Source organism: Palaemon carinicauda, unplaced genomic scaffold (genome assembly GCF_036898095.1).
Source record: "Palaemon carinicauda isolate YSFRI2023 unplaced genomic scaffold, ASM3689809v2 scaffold20, whole genome shotgun sequence".
Classification (NCBI taxonomy): domain Eukaryota; kingdom Metazoa; phylum Arthropoda; class Malacostraca; order Decapoda; family Palaemonidae; genus Palaemon; species Palaemon carinicauda.
The window spans coordinates 67,501-75,006 of NW_027169590.1; positions in this window are offsets into that span (position 1 = coordinate 67,501).

A 7,506-nucleotide genomic window follows, 5' to 3' on the forward strand; every position below is an offset into this window, starting at 1 on the left:
TATCCAAAAAGAAGCAATGGGCTTTGAATTGATCACTACTTTTCCCAAAAATGCTACGGAGAAAGGCTCATGTAGAACAGAGAACAGATCCAAGGTTACATGTCCGTCAGGTCTATGGTAATGGAGTGGTCTTAATTCTTATGATGGGCTATACTCCATTAGTCATGCCTGTCTTCAATGGTGTTTGGGGAACCATGCACACACATCAATGAATGATATCCAGTTCTCCGTCAAATACACCATTCGTAAGAGTAAACAGTATCAGTCCGTAAACCTTCTCAGAAGGCATAGTGTAACCTCCAGACAAAGTTAAAACAAAAGACTCACAGCAATTCCTATTGCTTTCATCATGTCTCTCAATGATTTCCTAAAAATGTTAGACGAGGTTCACCTGGCTTAGACATCAGCGAGACTGCTTGAGTCTCGCTGGCTTCGAACGGGAAAAGTGTCTGCCTTTGGCCGTATTTCTTCCAGGAAACAGAAAACTGTGTGTTTTACATTACCAGGGAGATGTTCCACATACAATTATATGTCAATAAAGGCGCATGTAAATTGTTCGTCCCAGCCATCCCGAACAAACGAATAAAACCAGGCCCCAACACCTTCCAAGTGTCTACTGCAAACAGCACCCCAAATAGGAATTATGGAACCAGCAAAAGTAACGTTCAATGGCAAATGATTCAGACATTAATCTCTGCTGACGTCACTGTCGGACACGCTACTTGGAACAGATTTCCTGAGGGCCCACGATATGTCGGTAGATAAATATTGTAAACACAGTCTTTATTCAAAAACATACACCTATAGTCCCCATCACTACAAGGGCTATAACAAGTTTTGCGTTAGACCTGAAATCTCTCCCCTACATTAGTAGAAAATACAATTATGACAGGGGAGGGGATGGAGGAGGTAATCCCTTACATCAATGTAATACAAAAACTGCAAAAAAACAAACAAAAAAAACCAGCCCAGAATCCTATATAACCTCTGCAGCCTGCGATTACATAAGAGGAAGAATGTATGGGAGCCGTTGGCCAACCGTATCCCTTGGCCATCACTGTACAGTACTGTACTGTTTAGTACACGCATAAAAAGCACCATATTTATAATTGTGCTTCTGATAACCAACATCAACAAAGTTAATCATGGCCCAAAAAACAAAGAATTACTCTGCAAAGTGATTGTATTATAACTTTATATGCAAACGGAAGATGAACAGTTACTGAGAAAAGCAGCAAATATAGAAGTGGATATATCAGTGAGGGGCCGAACCCCCTTCTTGTCTTGCTCTGATAAGCTATGCTCCGAAGAAATAAATGCCAGCATCAACGAGTCTCATACTCGCTTTTGGAATCCCTTGGGAAGTGACCATTCACAAGAGGGGCATCGAAGTTATTGGCGTGACGGATGACCATCGGCTGAAGGAGGTGGAAGCAAACTATCCATACCCTCAGCTTGCTGAGAAAACTGAGGCTGAGGGCAGGCATAGAAAGCAAAAGGTTGCAAAACTTGGCCGCAGTAAGTTTCTGACTTCACCCCGAAGGGATCCCCTGACGGGAAACCCTGAGGGGTACCAGTCAGTAACTGCTCTCATTTAACTAACGGTGTAGCATGAACAAGAAAAGCAAAAGGAGCTGAGACTACTGTACTGTGGGCACTACGGGCAGAGACATGGGAGGTTCCTTAGACCTACAACCTTCGGAAACTCTAAGAGGGAAACCAAAGTCTTCCCCTGGGAAGGCACGTATGCGCGCCCGATGTGTCCCTGTCCGCAGAGCCTCAACAAGCCGTTCCTTAAAGGATGAACCTGAAACCCCCAAAGGAAGGCAACAGCTGTCGCAAAATGTCAAGAGTCTCCCCTACCTTTATGGTCATTATGAAAAATGGGTTGCATACATTTGGTCATACCTCTCCCCCTCGGAGGATGGAGAAACTTCTAAACAAAACCTATTTGTAAGTAAAGTTGCTAGATCACGTGGCTCCACTACATCTAGCGTAAGATCCAACACATAACGAAGCAACTGCTGTACTGTACCCCAAGGAAGGGGACAAAAGAAAAGGTAAAAGACCCAGTCAATTATCTTTTACTCTAAACTTACATTGCCATCGCTATCTCATACGATACGTTTCTTGTCCCACGAAGGAGCTAGGTTTGCTACACGATCTGTTTATGAACTACCACTAGGCAAAGGATACAGTACTAGCATCCTGGGACCTGTAGGTTTATCTCATAGGTAAGGAGCAGAGACGGTTCTGTCCTTAACCATCTCTAGCCTTCATGAATTGTGCCCCAGACAGGTTCTACCCGAGAGCTGGTATAGATCCGATATGTCCAATTTTGTGAGCTCAAACCCGGGATGACTGATTTGATTCCTAGCCAGATGGAGGAGCATGTTTGAATATAATCCAAAGACAGAAATAAACAGCGTTCCTATTACTTGGTCTCCTCGCTAGTCAGAGAAGCACTTCTGTATGTCCCATGAAGCCAGACAGAAACAGCACCACAAACAGGATTTATAGAACCTACAAAAGTAAGTGTTCACTGGCAAATGATTAAGAGATATTAATCAAGGCAGTCATCAGCGTCATTCCCGCTACTTGGAACAGATTTCCTGAGGGCCCACCATATGCCAGTAGATGAATACTGTACAGTCAGTTATTCACGCACGCACCCGTATAGATCACTCCAAGGGCTGTAGCAAGTTATGCGCTAGACCTGAAATCTCTTCCTTACATTAGTAGAAAATACAATTATGACAAGGGAAGGGATGGAGGATGTAAGCCCTTCCATCAATGTAATACAAAAACTGAAAAAAAAAAGCCCAGAATCCTATATAACCTCTGCAGCCTGCGATTACATAAGAGGAGGAATGTATGAGAGCCATTGGCCAACCGTATTCCTTGGCCATCACTGTACAGTACTGTACTGTTTAGTACACGCATAAAAAGCAGTATATTTATAATTGTGCTTCTGATAACCAACATCATCAACAGAGTTAATCATGGCCAAAAAAAACAACGTCTGCAGCCTGCGACCCCATAAAGAGGATAAATGTATGGGAGCCATTGGAAAATCGCATCCCTTGCCCTTTACTCGCCCTTTTGTAGGGAGGAAATGAACGTAAGACGCAGGTTTTTATCTGTAACTACATAACTAATAAACCGCACTTTGACCATTTCAAAAGAAAACTATGCAGGGCCAGTCCAATACAGTACTACACAAAAAGAAGTAGTGTACAGTACTGTATATACTTTGAGATGAATAACAAAAAGCCCTCTTGAGTAAAGACAAAGGTATGAGAGAAGCAATCCCAGACAAACAAAGCCTGTCTAAAATTATCAGAATACTCAGTGCTAAGACATTCATCTACTTGATGATACTCTTCATACATCTCAGCTTGAATAATCCTTAAGAAAGCAGAAGATTTACTAATCACAGATGCTGAAGGTGGGACATCCATCTCTAGAAACTGTAAGACGTAGCAACCAGAGGTGAACGAGCATCAGGAATCATACGCATGAACAGCTAAAGGAGTGGGAAGGAAGCATAAACATTGGGCTCGGCAGTAGTCGAAGTGGGTTATGTGAGCGTAGTTGCAGGAACAGAGGACCAGAAACCATTGACATAGCAGTGTAGTGAAAACCGCAGATGCTTCAGATGCCACAAAGAAATCAGAGCAAAGGTTACAACCACAGTCGAAGGTGGGTAAGCCGCAAGCAAAACAAAAACCGCAGACATAGGAAGCCGAGGTGAATCACCGGGCACACGTAGACAAAACACTCAAATGATGCTGAACGTCCCTTGCCTCAAATAGAGATGGACTTGTGCTGCACCAAAAACTATGCCTCCATAAAATGCACATATCTGTTGCAGGCAGAAGACAGGTTTAAATGTTTAAAGGCTGTCATAAATGGCAGAGGCAAGGGACAGTGGCATTGCCCTGATTAGCAAAAAATGCCCTAGGGACACTACAAGAAACTATCGTGCTTGAGGGGGACGCAAACCCCAGTCTGGTAAATCACCAGGCATGGACGTTTCCATACCACCAAGAAGAATGAAAACTTACAAGGATGGAGGTTGAAACATGATCAACTTGGTTAGAAAGCAATTTGAAGTTGAATACCATTTCTATAATAATAGTACCCAATAACTTTTCCATAGGGGTGTTAACAAAGCTTCTCCTCCCCTTGCCATCAAAAGTACATAGGATACACTTTTCCCATGCGCTGCACCCTTACAGGAACTTAGCGACCGTGTCTCTGCTTAGACGTTCATCACAAGAATTATACCCAGTCAATTATCGTATGTCAAACGTCACCACAGATAAGTGCTGTACTGGAAACTGTAGGGTTAGCTATAAAGTACACACTTCAAGCCAATATACCACCAGCCCCCATAAAAAATTCAATGAGAAAATTGTTATGGCACCTTATGTTTACTATTACAAAACACACATTAAGTTAGGTAGTGCGTATCGGAACCAATCAATAATTCACACTGATCGCCCAATCCAAAGAAGAAAGAGTTTTTGTCCTGTTACGATACAGTGCTAAACAAAACTATGGTTAAACTTATCCTTAATCTATTCTAAATTACAACGCAGTAAATGATATACAGTATTTGTGTTGTGCAAGAAATAAAGTACTGTACAGTACTGTACTGTTAAGTACACACATAATAAGCCGTATATTTATAATTGTGCGTCTGATAACCAACATCATCGACAAAGTTAATCATGGCCAAAAAAACAAAGTATTACTCTGCACACCGATTGTATTATAACTTTAAATGCGAACGGAGGAACCGAGAAAAGCAGCAAATATAGAAATGGATATATCAGTGAGGGGCCGAACCCCCTTATTGTCTTGCTCTGATAAGCTATGCTCCGAAGAAATAAATGCCAGCATCAGCGAGTCTTATACTCGCTGATGGAATCCCCTATGAAGTGACCGCCAAAGGAGGGAGGAGCAGCAGGCAAAACAAGAGCAAAGATACGACAGGCCAAGATAAACGAACAAGCACTAGTCGTCAAAACACTCGTGCGATAAATATAATCAGATGGACTTCTATAAAAGTAGGTGATGGATTGGATTGGATTTATGAATTTAGGCAATATATGATGGGGGCTAGTGCCTGCAGGCCCATTCACTGCCCAAGTGCAACTAGAGGAGAACACCAAAACAGTTACACTATTTACTAAAAGTTAAATAAGCTGGACAGTAAGATGGAAGGAAGAAGGAACAGAGGTAAATTAGCTGGATATAAAGCAAGCGCAGTTAGGAGCCGAAGGTCACTGCATAGAGTCTGTTACAAAAATAACTTGCTTGACGGTACATTCGGGCTCACAATTCTATCTTGTTTCTCTTCCGCTTGTTTTGTTAGTTTTTATAGTTTATACAGGAAATATTTATTTTAATGTTACTGTTCTTAAAATACATTATTTTTCCTTGTTTCCTTTCCTCACTGGGCTACTTTCGCTGTTTGACCCCCTGGGCTTATAGTATCCTGCTTTTCAAACTAGGGTTGTAGCTTGGCAAGATATAATAATGAAAATAATACAAATAATATAGAGTACCACATGACATGCAATGAGACCACTAACCTCTCTATGGAGCAGTCACTGATAATGTGTTGTCTTAAGACATGACCAATATGGTGAATTCTAAAGAAAAATAAGGCCATATCAAGACAGCAATTGGACATAGTGGTCAAATAGACGTACTGATAGGCTATCATACAATAATAACTCAAACAGAAGATGAGAAGAAATTGATATTTCAAACATGGATTCCCATTGCGTCAATAATAAACAAACAAGGGGGTTATGTACAATAGCGGCCACCTATTACTACTACTTGTTAAGCTACAATCTTAGTTGGAAAAGCAGGATGCTACAAGCCCAGGGGCTCCAACAAGGCCCAGTGAGGAAGGAAACTAGGAAATAAGTGTGTTACTAACACTTAAAATAATATATTTTAATAACAGTAACAGCATTAAAATAAATATTTCTTATATAAACTATAAAAACTTTAACGAAAGAAGGGAAACAAGACAGAACAGCGTGCCCGAGTGTACCCTCAAGCAAGAGAACTCTAACCCAAGACAGTGGGAGGTCATGGTACAGAAGCTATGGCACTACCCAAGACTAGAGAACAATGGTTTGATTATTGAGTGTCCTTCTCCAAGAAGAGCTGCCTACCTTAGTTATAATGACGGACTACCAAGAATACGGCAGTGTAAAGGGAGGTCGCAGGGGGACGTTAACCACCCCACCCTCCCCGTTAGGTAAGTAGGTAAGGACACGGCTTGTAAGTTAGGTTTAAGATAATTCACTATGCAAGCAGGAGGAACTGGCCGCTGTTATACAAAGGCCCCAAAACAAGTATGTAACACATCTAATGAAATTTCTACAATGGAATTGGTGACCATTCAATGATTATGTAAAAAGGCAAAAGCTCAAATCATTCTCGCAATCTTATAAATGAACCATTCAGCTAACAATCCTACCTAACCTATCCCCTTCTAAGAGGCCCAGTTTTACCTAACCTTTAGAACTGCACCAAAAACTATGCCTCCATAAAATGCACATATCTGTAGCAGGCAGAAGACAGGTTTAAATGTTTAAAGGTTGTCATAAATGGCAGAAGCAAGGGACAGTGGCATTGCCCTGATTAGCAAAAAATGGTTCTAGGACATTTGCGTACTGGACAATTGCGACCCCGGACAATTGCGTCCTCGGACATAAGCGTCCCGGATATTTGCGTACCTGTAAGTGTGTTTTACTGATTCTATAAAGCTTTTTATCTTTACCTTTACTCTATACTTTTACACAGTAATTTTATTTATACCTTTATCCACCCTGAATATGCATATGTTTTAATGGCATCAAATAATTTAGATTCTGGCTTCATACTTTGACAATAATTATACCTTTAGCCATACTCGACACGAAAGGTCATATATATAGACATCAATACTTCATTTGCACGTTTTATCATCTTTAAAAACTTTATGAAATGGAAAACCTTTAAATAAATGAATACACTATAAATTTTCTATAAGTCTAAAAAGTTTAAGTTATATTTCCTTAATAATGACTTACGTTGGCTACTTTTAAGTTCATAACTAAAAGGTAAGCCCACTCCAACAACAACTGAGGTTGAACTGCCGTGAATAAAAATTCTCTTCTGCTTCTAGAGAACTCAGGAATTGTTTTCTAAAGGTCTACGTAAATACAAAAGAAAAATCATAGATAAGTACAGTAATTCTGAGTTCTGTACCTCAGTGGTTCTATGACATATATCTTGTTTACACTAATTAGTAGTTCTGTAATCGAGTGATAACATGCATACAGACATACATATATACATGCGTACAGATATACTATAGACAGAGTTACTTTCGTTTCTCTTAACAAATATTACCTAGTCACTAAAAACAAGTACTGTACAGGTACACAAATTGCCGGGACGCAATTGTCTGGGGACGCAATTGTCCGGGGACGC